At 42.7% G+C, this 20,441-nt stretch overlaps 1 protein-coding gene across 5 annotated transcripts in view; it reads right to left on the reverse strand.

Moving 5' to 3' along the window:
• Positions 1-20,441, reverse strand: part of Fyb1 (FYN binding protein 1) — a 141,457-nt gene that overhangs the window by 88,394 nt on the left and 32,622 nt on the right. Inside the window, exon 1 of one of the 5 annotated variants that reach the window (XM_085831469.1) lies at positions 4,345-4,539. The exons of the other annotated variants lie outside the window; for them this stretch is intronic. The gene's annotated coding sequence lies outside the window, so the exon portion shown is untranslated. Of the gene's footprint in view, positions 1-4,344; positions 4,540-20,441 lie in introns of those variants that run through there. 5 annotated transcript variants of the gene reach the window in all.

Raw genomic sequence — 20,441 nt, forward strand, 5'->3', positions numbered from 1 at the left:
TTCTACAGACTCGAGAGAACAATAAACAATCTTAAAATTGCTTCTTTTGCTTTTCTATTTGTGTGTGTATGTGTGTAAACAAAAGGATGATATATATTTTAGCAAATTTAGTCTACATCCTTTAGCTGACATTATCAAAGTGTATGAAATTAAAGATTATCTTTGAAGAATTTACATTTCCAAGTTTTTAGCTTATAGATAATTATAAAAGGTTTCACACATGTGTTATTTGTTGCTGATTTGATTCTTGGGAGATTATTGGTTGTTGTATAACGCAGGACAAATTCTTCCATTTTTTCTGGTCCTCCCAATTGTCTTACTTTCAGTTGCTCTTTCTTGTGGTGGCCCTCTCAACACAGCAGCAGAAGATTCAGTGTGCTGAATACATAAACAAGTCCTGTTGACGGAGAATCTCCTTAATACGGAGAAAAGAGGCTCTGCTCTCCCACCTCCTCAGCTTCTGGATTACTTCCCACACCCATGAGCACACCCACACATGTTCCCAGGCATGGAGTCATTTTTATCACCCAAGAAAAACCCTAAAAATTCAAAGACTATGGGGAGCTAGAGGGATGGGGGCATCTGTGGGGGTTTCTAGAGGCTTCCTTCCCAGGGTGTGAAAAGATCTGAGACAAGAGATCTGCCCAGATGTCGACAAACTGAGACCGGTAGCAGCTGCTACTCAATGTTCAGAGTTCTGAGAAAAGTAAAAAAACAGACATTAAGTGAAGGGTCTGGAGGATCCCAGGACAGAAGCATATAGTCTTTGGAACGATTACTCTCTGGAGTATGACAGGGAAGGTACCTCTGATTCATCTCCTACCTTCCAGACCCCACCTTCATCCCTTCCCCCTCTGAACCTTGAAGGATGCAGTATTTAGTGTCAGCTTTCAATGACGTGATCACTTGATCGCTCTGAGCACTGACTGCTCTTCCAGGGGTCCCGAGTTCAATTCTCAGCAACCACAAGGTAACTCACAACCCTCTGTAATGGGATCTGATGCCTTCTTCTGGTGTGTAGGAAGACAGCGACAGTGTATTTATATACATAAAGTAAATAAATAATTCTTTAAAATAAAAAAATAAGCATGGTGTCTATATAAACCACTGCTTTTAGAAGGCAGGCGAGCAAGAGGACCTCCATGGTCTGGTGGGATAAAATGAGAAAGAACACTCTCTTTCAAGAAAGCTCCTTGAGGGAGAGAGCCATTGGAGGTTGGCTAGGTCCAACACCCTGATTTAAGACTTCCTTCTGTTGTTACAAGCCACAGTTTGTGGTACTTTATAACAGAAGTCAGTAGGAACTAAAACTTCATATGAAACACCTTGTGCTAGATTTCTATGTGGGTCCAAGTGCCTACATGGACTAAGTTTAGAGAGAAAAGTAGAGAGGGCTCTTCATATGATTACATCACAGGGTAATATGTGTGGCTCTCCCACCCTCACCCCTGGGTAGCATCCAGCTGGTGATTAGAACAGAGAAGCCTTGACGATATTTACCCTGCCCAAGCTAGGTCATACGTTGTTCTGACCTGATCCTAGAATGCATGTCCCAGCAAGTGATTATCTGAGTGAGTCAGTTAACAGTATTGTTGCTGCAACAAAATACCTGAAGGAAAAAGGCCTCTTATGGGAAGAAGGAACATTTTATTTTGGCTTAAAGTTGTTGAAGCTATAGATGGCTCATCGGGGCTAAGAAGATGTGGTGTGGCAGAGTCATGAGGTGTCTGATCCTCATCATATTACAGCTCCAGCCAGGATGCCGTGCTCAGTTCAGCCCCATACCCTTTTACTGATCTGAGAACCCAGCCCATAGAACAGCCCCATTTGAGTTTTGGTTAATTGACCTAATCAGACAACCCTCTCAGACATGTTTCCATGGTGATTCTGAATCCCATCAGGTTGACAGTGAAGACAAACCACCACACAAAGTATAATATGCTGAGCTTATAGATAGATAGCCCCATAACCTGCCTGGTTTTCTGCTTGTGGAACTCGATCGGTTATCAGAGCCACGCAAACAGGGTCAGCCTGAGGCTTTCCACATCACCAGAGAACCACCAGACTACTTCCTAATGAGAAAACGTCTTTTGGATTCTACAGCTTCTGTTGCCTTCTCACCTCTGTCTGGTCACATCCTTGACTGTTCTGGTGGTTAATGCAGAGGCGATTCTGACCCCTCCTCTCACTCCCAGCAACTGTACAGTACTTAAACATAGGCTCAGCCCCAAGCTTTAATAAGAAGAAAATGTGTCAAACTGGGCCTTATGGCTAAACCAGTTTAATTGGTGACCCTAGCATAGAGTCACAGTGTCTGAGAAAGAGACAGAGCCTTAAACACTGGACAATTCAACGCCCCACATTTTTTACAAGCAAGAAGCAGGGTAAGGGGTCTGTCCAGATGGCCCATGCAACCCCACTCTGGGCCTTTATCTTGCTCATACACTGTACTCCTTACTGTGATATTGGTGGCTGTATTGGCATCAGCTGTCAGGTCACAGATAACCTATGCTGGCCCAGGAAATTTTTGGGTGTCACTTAATAAATTCTTAGCTCAATGCTCATTTTACAGATAAAGAAACCAAGGCACAGACACTTCATTCATTTACCCACCGCTCACAGCTGGCACATGGTTGAATATATACCAAACTTACATTTTCGTGTTGAAGCTACAACCTCAGGAGTCAGAGAGCCCAAACCTTCTAACGACACACAGTTTACTTCCACTATGTTCTTAGTAACATTTCTTCAAAGGCAGCCCCCAGGACGACTTCAGACAAATTTATAGCTCTGGCGCTTCCCGGGACTGCCGTGCGTTGATAACTTGAGATGCCAAGTGGGAAGCTGCAAACTGTGCATCCAAACTCCTGAGAACTTCCCAGCCACCTGGTGAACTTAGTCTTTGGGCCACTAGATGGCAGTATAATCACTCCCAGGATTTCCCCAGATACTACTCTACCTGGAAATGGAGGAGGGAGGAAAGAAAGGGGGAAGGGAATAAGACCCCAGTGGGTGTTAAAGAGATGGAAATGACAGGGATGTAGAATTGAATCTGTGGAAATGAGTCTTTCCCAGCCTTTCTCCCCTGTTTTGAAATAGGAGACCAGCTTTTCTCACAGTGTTCCCAAGCTACAAGCCCTTGGCTATTAGTGATTGCCTTGAGTTGAAGGTTTTAAGGATGGGATTGGGTTGGAGAGAACAGCTCCATCTCTCTCCCCTTCACCTCTTGTTGTTTGTTGCTAGTTTCTTGGGACATTAGACTCACTGAAGTCTGTGTCTGACCTTACATATATATGTGTATATATATATATATATATATATATATATATATATATATATATATGTTGGTGTATATATATCTGTTCAGTAAGTTCCCCTCCTAGCAGGAAGAGAAAGGCTATATCTAGTTATGACTTTGCTTATGGGACTGCACACTCTTTTGGCTCTCTATATGAATTAGTCTGTACCCGGTGTCAATATATCTCATATAGCAAGTACCAATAATTTAGTGTTATGCATTAGTATTTAATATACAACTTTATCCCCACAACCAATGTTTGAGGCCAGTACTACTATTATAGCCATTTGTAAAGAAGGAAGCTTAGAAACATTATATGGTTCTCTCAGAGTTACACAGAAGATAGGAGGTAGAGTTCAAGGCCCATTCCCTTTTAATGACTTCAATATAAATATAGTAAATGAAAGAGGAAAAAACAGACTTACACTCTTCAAAAGCAGCACACAGCGGTGCATACAAGAGGAGCAAAGCTTGCAACTCAAATGTACAGTTACTGATCAAAGGTCTTCCTTGTCTGACTTATAGCTGTTTGTCATCATCGATCCAGTTTGCCAGGGCCTGTTTGGAGAATGAGGGCCACTGGGTATATGGCCTCTTTTCTTTGTCACTGTGGGAATCTCACAGAAACCCTATGCCCTGCCATAGCTTAAAGTCTGAATGAGACTGAACGCAGCTCTCCCCAGTCCCCATCATGAGGGCAAACCCACATTTGTTAAGAGCCAGAATGAGGCAAGTCGCTGGTGCCCAGCTCTGCGGGCAGTAGGGTAGTGCCTCTGGACCAGAAGCACGTGCAAGACCAGAGGTTGCAAGGCACAGAGGCCTGCAAACCCAACTGATAGACAGGTCCCTGGCTGCGTTGACTGAGATGAGGCTGAGATTTAGCATCTGATGTCTGTCTCCTCTGCTGCTTTTCAACAGAACATGCACCTTTTGTCCACTTCCTCAGCTGCAGTCTGTCCTGCCAGGAATTGGAGGTCTTATCATTCCCTACTGTAAAAAAATCTGTACATGGATGTGAAAGAAGAGACCTTGGGCATAGTTGTTACCTGGTTGCTGCAGAAGAAGGTAGAAAGATGGAGAGTCTCATTTAGTGCATCTTCCTGGGGCCCATGACTTGGATCCCCTTGCTTTAGCTGCTGTATCTGTCCTGCATGCAAACTCCAAGAATGGTGGCATATTCTGATGCCTGTCAGGGCTATGTGTAGGGGAATGGTGGAATGAGCTGCCCCTTTCTCCCTGTGCCAGGCTGACATGCACAAAAACAGTTCAATTATGGCCTCAGGATATTGAGCAAGAAGGGGGAAAAGACGGGAACTTAAAAGTGTCTATTCAGCCCGTGTACTTCTGCTCTTATTCCCACAAAGCATGTGATATGCAAAAGAGCAAAGCCAGACTTCTAGCAGCCACCATTATGTATAAGGGAAGTAACTTGTGAGGACTTTGGTTCCAAGATCTCTCTGTATACCCGGAGCTGTCACCTTGCTGTGGAGGCCAAGTTGCTATGATCTTGATTGGGAAAGTCCCCTCACCCACTGTGTGCAATACTTGGGGCCTAAGTCTGCTGTGGTCTAGAGATGAAGGGATGTGTGTGTGGGTGGCATGTGTGCTGGAGAGCCCCATGGACTCACTTCTAATGTTGTGAGACTCTCCTTCAAACTCTGGGGGAAAGCAAGGGACAAGACGACAATTCGTGTTAAGAAACAACAGCTAGGATTTTAGCAAGTTTTACTTAATTTTTTCCTTCCTTCATAACATGAAAGACCATCTTTGTAAGCCAAGTACTATCCCCAGCCCAGCAAAGCGAACAAGGCAAGTAGACCTTGTAGATGCCATACTAGAGCCTCCCACTGTCCTCCCAGGAAGATCTGCCCTTCATAGATGAGTGAACACTAACTGACTTGCCCTCTCCTGCCAGTGACCTACTTCAAACAGCTCTCAGAACAAGAGATTCCTGTATTTTGATAAGAGCTGTGAAATGGACGAACAAAAGAAGTTAGTATGAACCTCAGCTCCCCCCTGTGCACTCCTCACCAGCTGTCAGACAGGATGCCTCTTTTTCTCCCCAAGGAAACTGAACGTACAGGCTTGGGGCTGAAGCCCATCCTTCCATGGGGTGCCTGTGAGGATCTTTACCCCCACAGCATATCCTTTTGATGGGTGTTTTGGCATCTTCTAGGATAGAGCAGTCTGAGAATGTTGGGGTTTTTTGTTTGTGTAGTAGATATGGCAAAGGCAGAACGTCTTCCCTATACTTTCAGGATAACATATTGCCTTGACATTTGTTCCTCCAACTGCAGCAGTGGTTTTTCAGCTCTCCTAATGCTGCAACCCTTGAGTACAGGTCCTCATATTATGGTAACTCCTGATCATAAAATTATTTTCATTGCAATTTCATAGCTGTAATCTTGTTACTGTTATGAATCATGGCTATCTGATATGTGGGGTTGCAGCTCACCAGTTGAGAACCACTGATCCAGAGGCAAGAAGACACATCAGAAAGAATGCATTTTTTTTGTCACCTTGAATCCTTCTGGAGATAGTGTTAACTGAAGAGTTGGAAAGAATTGCTTGCATTATGTCCTAAAAGAAACCTGCTAGGCTGGGGGAAAGGCCTCACTGGGGAAAGTGCTTATCATGCAAGCATGAGGAATTAACTTTGAATCATAGGAACTCAGATAAAGCCCTGTGGCAGGCAGCACGTATCTGCAACCATGTTGCAAGTTAGGAAGCTTGTAGTCCTGCTGTATAGTGAGTGAGTGTGTATACAGTGCTGGATGGAGAAGAGACCATGTTGCAAACAAGATAAAAGGTACCGGTGAATGTGCTCAAGTGTTCTCTCTCTCTCTCTCTCTCTCACACACACACACACACACACACACAGCACACAACATAATTTTAAGAAGAAACTGATAGATAATGTTTTCATTATTCTCCTGCTACTTCCCAGTAAAAGCTTTGGTAAATCACAGGAAAACCTGAACAGTTAAATAGAAATAAAATTTTGTCTCTATCTGTGTGGGTACGGATGCCAAGCCTAAGCTGCTACCCCCATCCTACGCTGCTCTAGGGCACAACACAAGGAAAGACAAGTCACTGTAGAAAGGGCAGTGACTGGGAGGATCAAATGAATATGCGGGATATCAGAATCCCTTTTCATTACCTATGCAAATTCCTCTATGTCTAACTTAGCCCACCCTCGCTCAGGTTGAGAAATCAGACCCCGATCCACTGGACCAGGAAAACGATAACTGCTCACATCCATTGTTGTCCACATGCTTGCTTCTCTGTTTCCACATTAGATGGAGAACTTACTGTTATTGTTGCTTCATTTTAGCAATTATAACACTTCCAATCAATTGAAAAATAATATTTAATATTTTGGGTCTTTAAAAAAATAGTAACCAACCTGAAACCGACAGCCAAGGCTGTTTCAAATATGGTAATCTGCTGTTGGTGGTTATGTTAGTTCTTCTGGCCTGTAAAGCCTGTTTGGGAATGAAAATCATTTGGCCAAGAGTCTGCCTTCAACACAGTCCTAACAGCTTCCTTCGTGACAGGGATCTAAGTGTGGTTTGATAGCACTGGGGCTCCCTTCCGGCTGTTCAGCAAAGGAGTGAATTTGGCAGCAGGGTCACACCCTTCCACCACCAAAACTGACGTGGAGTAGGTGAAGTTCAAATGAATGGATGTCTCAGTGAACGTTCGAGATGCCTTCGTAATGGTCAAGAGCTTTGTGAACCGTGTATGTCCCGACCACAGCTCATCCAAAGAAGAAATCCCTCCCTCCACTGAGCTTACTGTCTGTGGCCTTAGGCGGCATGGTGCCCAGACCCATGGGGGATGGAGAGGGGAGTGGGTTCTGTAGGAATGGGGAGACAATGTGAACTCTGCTGATTCCCTTTGGCTTTTGTGGCCACTTCTTCTTCCTTACCGCAAGACTTCTGCACACAGAGAGAAACATCACAAGCCATACCGTGCAGGACTGGCTCCTATGTAATGTGTGGAAAACAAAATCAAAAACAAAAACAAAAACAAGCGGGGCATGGTGGCGCACACCTTTAATCCCAGCACTTGGGAGGCAGAGGCAGGCGGATTTCTGTGTTCGAGGCCAGCCTGGTCTACAAAGTGAGTTCCAGGACAGCCAAGGCTATACAGAGAAACCCTATCTCGAAAAACCAAAACCAAACCAAACCAAACAAACAAAAACCCAAAAAACAAAAACAAACAAACAAACAAACAACCCCCCCCCTCAAACGGCAGTGGCTTTTCTCTTCTGTATTTTGTCCTTTTTTTTTTTTAACCTCGACATTATTCTTCTCTTTTCTTTTTAAAAACTCTCTGGCGGAGTTAGTTTCCATCTCTGAGCTTCTAAAGATCCTAGATATAGTTACATTGGAGAATAAGACTTAAAACACCTACAGGGCTAGGGCTGTAGACAGTGCTTAGTGCTTAAGGACGCTGGTTGTTTATCCCCAGGACCTGGGTACCCAAACAGTGGCTCAGCATCTGCTGGACCCCCAGTTCCCGTGGATTGTGGTGCCCTCTTCTGTTCTCCATGGGTACTGCACACAGTTGAGGTACATAGATATCCAAATATTAACAACAACAACAAAATCAACATGGACAAAACAAAACAAAACAAAAAAAACCTTATGAGGTCTCAACCCTACATTAAGACATAAAGGCGGCTAAGGAATGCCGAATCCAGGAGAGATACTCTTTGCCTGGGAAATGCACACAGACTGGCTGGCAATAACAAATGTCAGCCCAGAAGAATGTACATATACATTATACCATTATACAGATCGAGCAGGTTGTATTTATGAATTTAGAAATATATCTAAGTAGCAACAGTGAAAATAAAAGAGGCTATGAATTTGAATAGGAATGGGAAGGGGGAGACACGGAAGGATTTGATATCTAATTATGACCCCCCACACGAATGGTTTAAGTTGGTTTATCTAGAGTTTTTCTTTGCACAAAAAGTACAATTTGATGACATCAGTATTTGATAGAAAAATATAAGGAAAATTAAAAAAAAAAGATTAAATGTTTAAAATAGAAGATTCGAGAACAGTCACAGTTTCTTCATTCTTGATGAATGTCTTGACCAGATTTTTTTTTTTTTAAAGTGGGGAAAGGAAAGCCTCAAGGTCAGCTGAGAACACAGGGAAGACTTTCAGCAAAACCGCAACGCTTCCTCCCCTTCCTTCTGGCTCCACCCCTTTGATTTGGATAGCAAGTTCCCTAAAGGGCTGGAGTACCCAGAGAGGCCCCTTCTGGCTTGCACCCTACCCTCCACTGCTCACTGTGTTTCTTGTTAACCTCGATAACCTTGTTAACCTCACATTCCCTGTTCCCTGCTTTTCTGATCCAGTGAACACACACCAGTCAATGTCCTCTGGGTGTCCGGCCGACCGGACATGAGACACATGAGTTGGCAATCTGTTTTAGACTCCTTTTTCTGACTCACAGTCTTACCTCCTGTCAGCGTGTCCCTGCCTCTCAGCCTCCCAAGTATCTTTGGAATTTCGCCCTCCCCTCCCCCACGGAGCACTGCCTCTTGTCTTCCTGTCTGGCACTAACACAGCTTCTTACAGTACTGCTTTTCTTCAAATAGGATCCTTTCCCCGTAGGCCTGTCACGATCTCTCTGTGATAAACGAATCACATTTGCTTAAAGCATTTCATTGGCTTTCCAATCCTTAGGATAAAAAAAAAAAAAAGACATTTTTTTAAAGTTTCTAGAGTTGTGGGTATTGAACCTATCGACTTACCCATTCTAGGAAAGCGCTTTAATATTCCATATTCCAAACCCTCAATGGCAAGGGACACTTTCTTTTATTAACGTGGAAGACATCTATGGTCACACACAGCACCCACTTCTCTCACATCCATTCCTGCCTTCCCCGTAACTTCACCTGGACTCCTGCACATCTGTATTTAAGCTCAGGTCACATTATTCTCTCACACTCGCCTCCTAATGATATTATCACGTGGTAATATTGTTATGTCCTGGATTCATTAAACATTGTCCTGTCCCAGTTGACAGACAAGCTATTGGTAGTTGATGGCTGCTCAGAGAGGGAGCATCATCTTGCTTTGAGGAGTATGGCCACAGCAGGTCCCCCATGCTCCAGTGGGTGACCTAACACTCATGTGCATACTGGCAGTCCTAATTGCACTCTATGGACTTAGTTAATTAATCAATTAATTAATAACTATAAAATGGGCCCCTGGAAATGAGAAGGAGATGTGCCGAAAAGTCCTGGGTGCAGTAAGGTGGGTGAATATGATCAAGATACATTGTATACATGTATAAAAATCTCAAGTGTGTATTTAAAGCATCAGGGGACATTTATGTCAACAGCACATAATCAAAGCAAGGTTTTAATCTCTATTAGACCTTGATTTGGAATAAAAACAAGGATTCCAAAATAATTTGGACCAAGATGAAGAAATTTCAAGATGAGCCATCAATAATATACAACTGTTATGGTTTGTAGGCTTGATAATCATTTTGTAAGAGATGTGTACTGAAAAAATTAAGAACTAGTTATTCCATTTTACATAGTTTATATACTCAGGTGGTTTATGAACTATTTATGTAAACACGTGTGTTGCGTCAAAATGTTAAAAATCTGAATGAATTTAAATGATGAGAATGAAGGATTTCAGGAATTATTGTTTAAGCTTTTCTGTAGATTTGAACTAAAAAAAAAAAGAAAGAAAGAAACAGAACAACAATAACAATGAAAAGGGAAATGTAGACTGACTGGGCATTTTCACATTCAGACAGATGTCTGGCTGCCTGTGAGAGTCTAATCCCATTAGTGGTCTAGAGAGCTGGCATGGCTTGTTCTACTTGGTCCTGTCATGAAACTCACCTGCCTGACCTCAGCTGGCATTGGCTTTGCAATTCATGATGTGATGAGCCTTCGAAATTCTCCTCCTGGCTTATCCTTCATGGCATTGCTTCTCCTGAAGTCTACAGACTGACCTCAGTTATGACCTTGAGAAATCCACATGGGAACCAGAAACCATGGATTGCATGAACTGTAAGAGCGTGTATGTCAGACCACACACATGTAAATGCATCTCCCCCAAGTCAGTGGCCAGATGAAGAGGAGAAGCATCAAGAGATGACCTTTTTCCTGGAGAAATAACATCTCTATCTTCCAGAACTTGGATCCTGGACACACCATCATGATGAGCAAGCCTGAGTTTTGTAGGTAGTGAGCCCAGAGGAACCCCATGAAAGTCATGATAGTCTGTGGCAAGTAATGGCAGCAAATAGGCCCCTGGAAGAATGATGATTGAAGTTTGACTTTCTTTGAGCACATATTCTTTTATAGTAGAAAGACCAAGGAGCTGTTGAGGTGACTCAATGGTTAAGAGCACTGGCTGTTTTTCCAGAGAACCCAGGTTCAATCCCAGCACCCACATAGTGGCTCACAATTGTCTGTTACTCAAGTTTCAGGTCATTTGACACCGTCTTTGGTCCTCCACAGACAATGTATGCCCATGGTGCCTGGGCATACATGCAGAAAGAATACTCATGCACTAAGTAAGTAAGTAAACAAAGAAATAGATAAATACCAGCTGGAGACACTGTCACCTGTCCCAATGCTCTGTGAGTCTTCCCCCTCCCTGAGTCACCCCCCCCCCCGCCGCCCCCGGATTGAAGGAAAAGGAAGCAGAGCTCCAAAGCTGAGGTTCTCCTGAATACAAAAACCCCACACATTTTAATCTTACATCACCAGACTTAGGTGTTTTTGGATATGATATTTCTGCAATGCTCTCAATATAACCAAGTACAGCTATCTTATAGAGAAACATGAGAGATATTACTCACAACTTAGTCACCCTTGAACCCCAGGACATATTGTTTTGTATGCCAAAGAGGAACTGCAGGGGAAATGATTCGAGTTCAAGGTTATTTGGGGAAAAAAAACAAATTCATAGTGCTGTGTCTATTACAGCACAAGATATTTTAAGCCTCGAGGAAGAGTAGTCATGAGAAATCATTTCAAGATGGCGGAGTCTGAAATACTACTTGAGAGATGAATAGTATTTGGTGGGATAGGAGAAAATGTGAATAAGGAAGTGACCAGGGACTAAGTATTTTCAAAATTCTTCTGTGCCACGAGGTAAACAGCTACAGGGAGTATTCTTCTTTTCACAGAGGTCTGGGGAACTGAAACAGAGAAGTCTAAATTCCCATGGATTCATCTCAGATGCTCCTTCTTTAGCTGGGGTTTGGCCACTAGGCCATCTTGGCATTAGCCTGTGTGTGAAGCCTTGGAGAGGAGTTGAGATAAGGTTGGGTAGAGTTTGACAATGGTGATGGGACTTGAGGAGTGATGGCAAACCTGCCTCAGACAGGACAGAGTCTGTAGGGATACAGGAGAAGGCTGTACTGTTCAAGTGTGTGGCTCTGGGCTCGTGGGAAAAGAATAATAGAATAATGAAGAGCAGTGATCTCTTCTTTCCTGCTCCTCCTCCTCCCTCTCCTCCTCCTTCTCCCCCTCTTCTCCCCTCCCCTCCCCTCCCTTCCCCCCCCCCTCTCTCTCTCTCTCTCTCTCTCTCTCTCTCTCTCTCTCTCGGTAAGGGTATAAGGGTTACTGGAAGAAGTAGGCAGACTAATATCTGTTTAAAGGACATATGTGTGCATTCATGAAACTTCCATTCTCTTTAGTAGTCTTCCTTGATCAAGATGAACACTGTAGTGGCTAAAGCTGTAACTCAATGGGTAGATGTCTTCATTGGCATAGACCAGGCCTCATGTTCCACCCCTAGACCTTGAAAACGAGCAAACCAACTAAAACCAAAACCATTTGCTTTGTTATATTTAAACCATTGATTTGATGTAAGTTTTACTGGTATTATTAACCCCCAAATATAAGTCATATAAAAATAATAAAAAAAAAACAACAGGCTTCTAGGAATGTGAGATAGATCTGACTTAGGCAGTAGGCTACTCATTCTTGGAATGACCCACAAATACATGTGTGTGTATAATATATATATATATATATATATATATATATATATATATATATATATGATATTCATGTGCTTTTACTACAGCCTCAGCCCAGGCTGCCAATAGTTCCAGCCATCTTCTCCAATTAAAATTAAATCCTCATTTAAAACTCTTGTGAATGCAGGATCCTGAAGTGACTATTTTGTGAAACAAAAGAGTTTGTGTGCAACTGGAAAGCGCCAGCAAATCTTTGTTTGAGCAAATGAGTGGCTTTGTTTATGGGGGATAAAAGTAAGTCTTAGCTGTAGCTGTCAAAAAGAGCTGTAAATAATTAGCCGATGGGCTGTGAAAAACGGGAATGTCTCTAACAGCGCTTGACCATCTGACCAACCGTTCCCTCCGCTTCTTCCCTTCTTCAGTTGAGTGTTGTCTAGGAGGCTATTTCCCTTATGTTTGTACATTCCATATTCTAGAGCCTTGATCGTAAGCTCTGTGGACTCACTGGATACTTAAAACTCACTGGAGAACCCTGAAGAACTTTTAATGATATGGTAATCATTGAGAGCACTTCTATTTTTTAGTAATCCATTTAGAATAAGACATCATTAAATTGTAATAACACTATCACTTGTATGAAAACGGTATTTCCCCAATATACACTCTATTAGGAGGCGTGGATTTGTCGTGTGGTTTTGCAAGTGTCTTTAATGTCTGCTATGACAGAAAGCAGCTGTGTCCTCGCATTTACTCAGCATTTAATCGGTTGTGACATTGTTTTGGACGAGATATTTGAAGTCACCGCCTCACACAGATAGGCTTTTGGAACGTGGAAGGATATCGTATTTGCTTTTTCAGATGGTTACATAGTCTCTGGAAAACCCCACTGAACATTCTCAAGACTGAGAATCCAGAAGACGAGTGACCCCTTGGCATGATTGCATAAGCATTCTGAACCTCATGGATTGCTGGAGAGGGAGTGGGAAATTTCCAATCATCTTGGAACTTTATTTGGAGCTGTGATGCTCTGGCCCTTCTCTAGTTGATGCAAATCTATAGCTTTCCAGGGTGCATGAGGTTTCCTGTTGCCTGTGGTCGATCTTCCCATAAACCACCATATTTCCAGGGCTGTGGCCAGCATTTAGCCTTTGCTCCTGAACTCACTACATTTCACACCGGTGCTGTGACAGCCACTGTGATTTTGTGTGGAGCCGTAAGGAGTCTGAGAAAAAGTCACTCCTCACACCCAGCTTGTTTCTTTATTAAAATATTGTCAATGAACTAGTAAGATGGTTCAGAGGATAAGGGCACTGGGTGCTGAGCTTGGTACCCTGAGGTTCATCTCAGGACCAACAAGGTAGAAAGAGAGAACCAACTCCAACAGGTTCTCTGACTTCTACAGGTGAGCCATGGCACTTGTACACACACCCAAAATGAACAAACAAGTAAATGTAGTTTTTAAAAATCCAAGCATAATTAGAATATTATTAATATTTAAAAGACTTAACTTTTGTCAAGGAGACACATTCATAAATTGTAGCTGATTAATATGTATAAAATAGGTATCTATCAATCATTTCCATTCAAGTCATGTTCTCCTGGGTCATGGGACCTGAAGTCCAACTCTAACGGTATTGTGAGGAGGGGTTCACAATTCTTTTTAAAATTTGTTTTTATGGTGTGTGTGCACACGTGCATGTGCGTTAGCATGTGCACATGAGTGCTGGTGTCCATCGAAGCTAAAAGCTTTAGATCTTCTGAAGATGGAGTTATAGGCAGTTGTGAACTACCCAGTATAAGCACTGGGACCGAACCCAGGTCCTCTGCAAGAGCAGTATGTGCTCTTAACCACTGAGGCATCCCTCTAGACTCTACAGTTCTCCATATCCCGGAAGGCAATTACAGAATTGCACATTTGATAAATATAAGCTCAATATTCAATTTAAACTCCTTGTAAGAAAAAGAACTTGAGTGACTCAGAGGGTGATAAACTCCTTGTTCATCTTATGACTGGGAATAAAGGCAAGGTGGCGCCTTTAAGTAGGGAAATACCGCGAAAACCCCAAGGAACAACTTTTTCTCCTTTGTAGTCGGTGCAGAATTCTAATAGTTTTCTTGAGAAATGAACAAAGATGACATTTTTCCTCCTTTGGGCCTAAACTGGGGTCAGCATACATTTCAAAAATAAATCTCTCTGAGCTGATTTGATGCAGCTGTCACCCACAGCTGTGCAAGCAGGGGCAGAGCAGTGTCAACAGTTTGTCACAGATTTACATTTCACATTTGGCAGAACTCGTGAACTGTAGATTGCTTATTTCAGAACCTCGTTTGCTTTTCTCTCTGCCCCTTTCATGGTGACTTTAAACTCAGGCCACCACACAATTGGGCAGCTGGATAGGAGTCGCCAAGTTTATCCCACGAACGCTCTGAACACAGGTTAGGTACCAAGTGTGTTGTGTCAGGTGGGTAAAGGATGAATAAAACCCTCACATGGGAGAAGTATTAAGCAGACACAAGATCTGCCACAAATGACGTAGTTCTCAATAAAACCACGGATGAGCGTCCAGGGTAGTGTTCTTCAGTATCCTGGACAGATTATTATTATTATTATTATTATTATTATTATTATTATTATCAAAGTAGAAATGTTCTACAGCTTGTGGTTTAGGGTGGTATTAATAACCACATCTCCCTATGGAACACCTGGTATGTGTCTCATGTAGCTGAGGAACTGAATCTGAAGTTGCTTAGCAACATTTTTGAGACACTATCTTGCCATGTTGTCTTGGAAGTCCTGGGTTCAAGTGATCTTATTCTCATTTGCCTTCTAATTAGGGTGCTACAGGGATGTGCCACCCCACTCAGCTCTTCATTTTAAAGTTGTTTAAAATTCAAATGGGCACATGCGGCTAGGGTCTACATTGCTGGGTAATGAGTACAGTTCTAAAACCTAGGACCAAATGTTAACCATTTGCTATCTAAGCCTTTCAGATACTAGATCACATCTAGGTGTGCCACTAGATTTTGAAAGTTCCTTCTATAGGAAGTCAAACTACTCATCTTGTCATTAAAGCTCAAATTTGGGTTTATGTAAAGATTCATAAACAACTTCCTTCAGTCCAAAGCTAAAAACACATCTGAAGACAGCCTGTAGAAGACCCGCTGCATTCTAGCCTTTAAAGAAGGTTCGAGATTTCTATACTTTGGAGAAAAACTAGAGTCTAAGCTTTCAATAACTAAAGAAAACACTCGAGCTTTTTGATATTATAATACTCTATAAATTGAAAAAAATTAGGCTACTATATATCTCTGATAAAAGAGCCAGAGAAAAATCAAGATAAGACATGTCAATCAAATCTCTTGAGAGCACTGTGGTATGGCTCAATCGGGTCAAAGGCACTACAGTGTCTAGGGGAAAATTCAGAAATCAAGTTCTCATGCTCACAGAGACAAAGCAAAACCTAAAAAACTGGAAGGGATACAGTTTATAGTCAAAAGCTCCCTGAGTAGTTGTGCAGATCAAGAGAGAGATGTAGATAGAGTTTAACTGTTGAAGAATCAGAGACCCACAAGGAACACTCCAAGGATTACTGCTTTATAGAAAACTTCAAATTGACAAATTAGAAGATTTGAAAGAGATGAAATAAATCAAGAAAAAGCTGAGCTCACATCTGATAAGGACAGCAGAGAGAATGTGATGTTTGAAGTCAGGCTGAGATTCGCAGTGTAAGCTTTCTGACACTTGGTCTGTTTTTTCCTTTGGCTAAGTTACTTTACTTGAGTTTCTACCTTTTCACCTGTTCTCAATGGGGAATAATGTCAGTGAACACTGAGATTAGTGGTAAACCTAACGTATCAGGAACTCAAGTCTGCACGAATGCTCAAAGAGCCTTGACTGTTGGTTATCAGACTTCCCAGAGAGAGCAGAACAAGAATTAGAGACATGGTGATGCTCATGAGAGATAGTAAGTGAACGTAATTTGAGAGAAAGCTGCTGCGTGAAAGAATGGCTAATACTGTGCCAGGTAAAGACAGGTTTGTACAATCTCTTTCCTTGAAATTCTGACAAAGGATTTCTCGGTTATCCATCATAGATCAAGGGAAACAAGAGAAGGCTCATGCCCAAAACAGGAGGGCAGCTTAGCCAGTGGAAGCCCAGAAGGTCAACTCCTGGGCGAGGTTGGGAAACAGGTGTGAGAACTTCATGCTCACTTTTTTTTTTTCTTCCGGTTTTTTGAGACAGGGTTTCTCTGTATAGCCCTGGCTTTCCTGGAACTCACTCTGTAGACCAGGCTGGCCTTGAACTCAGAAATCCACCTGCTTCTACCTCCCAGGTGCTGGGATTAAAGGCGTGCGCCACCACTGCTTGGCTTCATGTTCACTTCTACAATTGAAGAAAGGACACTGTCAACATGAGCTTGCAAATCCCTGTGACTAAAGGTTAAGGCGAGTAGAGATCTTGCTGCACTAAGGCCTTGGGTCTGTGGAAAATACTCTCTTCCCAACAAGTAAATAGTCCCAGACACAAGTAGCTTATTTTTGGTCAACTCATCAGCCATACCATCATTTCCTGTGTGGTGTGGCAACAGGCGTTCTGGCAGCCGCTAAGCTAAGGAACTTAGAACCAGCCTGAACATAATAAAAGAACGAGATGTAGATGAGACAAATGTTGGCTATGGGCGATACACACTGGTAAAGCTCACCAGTTGGAAAATAGGAGCACGAGGATCAGAAATCCTAGACCAGCCTGATCTACGTGTCAGCCTACACTGTGTGCTAGCCTGGACTATGTGTCAGGTATGAGGCAAGTTTCATGAGATCCTGTCCTGGCAGCAAAAGCAAAGCCAAGAAACCAGCCAGCCAGGAACAAGATGGCGCCTACTGCTCATAGCATGTCAGTGAGTTTGGTTCTGAAACTTTCATTTGCTGTGAGTAGGAAATCTTCATGAAATAAATAGTAGGGGAAAAACCCTCAAAACAAAGAAGACAAAGATGAGGGTTTCCTTGGACACAGAGGTCATCTGTACTACAGTGGAATAGAACCAATTGAGTTTGGCTCAAGTTCCACTCTGAGGATGTGGATTAATGGATGGATAGTAACCTATTTCTATCTCTTGGCTTTTAAGTCTATTGGATGAATTATCATCATCCTCATCTTACACAAAGATAGAGAAGCATTCTGACTTTGACAAGCGGTACAGATCTGAGAGGGCTATCTGCTGTCTGGACTGACGTAATCTTGACTCAGGATGATAGGCTGCCCTAACCTTGCATGCAACCATGAATAGATTCTTACATACTTAAAACATGGTAGGTGGAAAATTTCATATTATGCCTTATAATTCAAAGTTAAGGAGTTAGAGAGGTGGCTTGGTGATTAAGAGCACATATTGCTCTTGCAGAAGGCCTGGGTTCAGTTCCCAGCACACACATACACATCATAACTGTACATAACTCGAGTTCCGTAGGAATCTGATGGCTCTGGCATCTGTGGGCATCTGCGTCTATGTGTTACACATCAACACACACACATACACACACAGATCACTTAAACTTAAGCAATATTTACTGTAAAATCATAAACGTGTGTATGCCTACATTGTATGTATCATATGTAAAATATATGTATAAGATGTATATGTGTGTCTATACAATTACTGTGGCATGTATAATAATGGAAAATGCTTTACGTTGTCAGGGGAATTTTTTTTTTTTTGCAATGCAGGAAATGAAATCCAGGACTTCACGCATATCAGGCAAGGACTGTGCCCCTGAGCTACACCCCAAGTCCTATTAAATGAATATATATTTTCTTCCTTTGACACTGTCCTTAGAAACTCCCTCTGGAGGGAAAAACCAGCCTCCAGCTGGAACTGAACAAAGACCTAACTCTTTAACTAAGGTGCATCCTGTGCTTGCAGTGCCCAGTGTGCTGACTCATTTGCCTGACTTAGAGGGCAGGAGGGGCGGCTATTGTGTGAAGAAACAGTGTGTGTGAAGACAATGAGGTGTCTTATAGTCAAATGCGGAACTGTTACTGGGGTGGGAAGAGGAAATAAATGGAGAGTTTTACTCCCAGCGTCTGGGCTGCTATTCTCTGCAGACACAGGTCAGCATCGTGTGTATCCAGAGGCAGAATGTCCGGATGATTAACTCGGTTTGGAAAGCTTCACTAATCCGTGGGAAAGATTACCTTTGCTTTGACAGCTTTTTTAGTTGAAAAAAGTTTTTTTTCATACAATATTTATCCTTAGGATGTTTCCCTTCCCCCAGTCCCTCCCGGATCTTCCCTACTCATCCAAGTTTATGTTGCTTTTTGTCTCTCTTTAAAAATAAAGCAAAACCAAGAAACATACGTGCACACACACATGCACCCCCCGCACCCCCCAACACAAACACACACACACACACACACACACACGCTAGAAACCAAATGTTCAAGAAGACCACCATTTTTTTTAAAGAAGCCCAAGTAAAGCAAAATAACACAAACAAAAGTCTACAAAAAATCCCATCGAGCTCATTTTGTGTTGGCCAACTCCTGTTAGGCCCAGTGCCTTCCCTGATCTGTGCTTGATATACCTGGTAAGACCCCATTGGAAAGAACTAATTTTTCCTTTCTCAGTGGGTAACACTAACAGATAGCTTCTTGGTTAGGGGCGTGTCCACTTCCTTCTCTCATTTGACAGCTAAATGTTGAACCAAGGCCCTTCTGACTGTGTGGCAAACTCTTGTGGGTAGAACGTGCTGAATTCCTGTACCTGCCAGTGGTTTTTGCAGACTGCTCAGTTGCTTGTGGGCACTGGTGTACCACTAAGCTGCTCTCAAAGGGGCATTGCCACCTAGGGTCTCCATAATGTGTACCTCTGCAATATGGAAAGATAAGTGCCATCATCAATCAGTGGCTTTGGAGCTTAGTTTCTGTTACTGCGATTAAAAACTCTGACCAGAAACAATGTAGAGGGAGGGGCTTATTCGGTCTACAGTTCTAAGTTACTGTCTTTTATTTCAGGGAAGTCAGATGGCTACTTGCAACATAGTATCCACTGGCCAGAGCAGGCAGAGAGATAAGAATCCACTTGGCTTTCTTCACTCTTAGTCAGTTAATAACCCAGCTCTCTTAGGTAGCCTCAAAGTTTTTGCTTTATTTCAGTATTCCTTTTTAAGTTGTAAAATGCTAGAGTATATAACATTCATTACTTAACAGCCAACCAGCAGTCAATACAACTGCCCCAGTCATGTCCAACAGGCCAACCCAACAAAGATAATTCATCGGGGAGACTCTGTTCCCAGGTGGCTCCGGGTTGTGCCAAGTTGGTACCTCAAGCTAAGAGCACACACCACTTCCTTCTGCTCTCACCTCCCTCTCTCCCACTCGCTTTCTCTTGTGGTTTAAAATCTGCAGTGAAGGGTGAGTGGAAAGTCTGGAGGGAGGCACGGCCATGTTGAGAGTGGCAGTAGAGCTCTGTCCTATCTCCTGAGTTCTCATTTATAAGGGTGTTTCTGTATACAAACAAATGGGTGGGGCCAAACTGACTGTGCCTTGTACAACCTCAAGGGGCCATTGCCAGTGTGGCGTAGAACGCAGACCACTCTCGTGAGAATCGCACCCCAATTGAAGAGCGGGTGCAATGGCAGAGGAGACTTAAGAGTCTGGCTCTTCTGGAGTCTTCCTGGTGCAGCTGATAGTTGGCTCTAGCTGGAAGGCACCAGCTTACAACCATTTGTTCAGAGGCTTTGTTATTTGACGTACAAGTTTCTTGAAAACTTAACATCAAAGCCCCGAAGCATGTTTTATCAGGCTGAGGACTTTGCATCCGTTCCCTCTCACTCACCCCCACAGCCCTCCAGCTGCCTGCCCCTCCCAGTTGTCCTGAGAGGGAGGTCTCAGCTGTCTCATAAGCCAGTCACATACATCACTTCCTTGTTACTATCTTCTCAAGTAAAAATCATCTCAACTTTTAGGTATCCTCAAATTTTTCAATCTATTTCAATTTAAAAAAAATTGTGAAATGCCAGAATAGAAAAGATATGCATTTTGTCATGATTATTTTTAAAGAGTGTGTTCTAGAAAGAACAGGAGATAGATAGAAGGAGATGATGACATGTCCCTAATGTGTATAAGGGACAGTGACACACACACACACACACACACACACAC

The sequence above is a fragment of the Mus caroli genome, unplaced genomic scaffold, assembly GCF_978045245.1.
Source record: "Mus caroli unplaced genomic scaffold, Mus_caroli_1 scaffold_16, whole genome shotgun sequence".
NCBI lineage: Eukaryota > Metazoa > Chordata > Mammalia > Rodentia > Muridae > Mus > Mus caroli.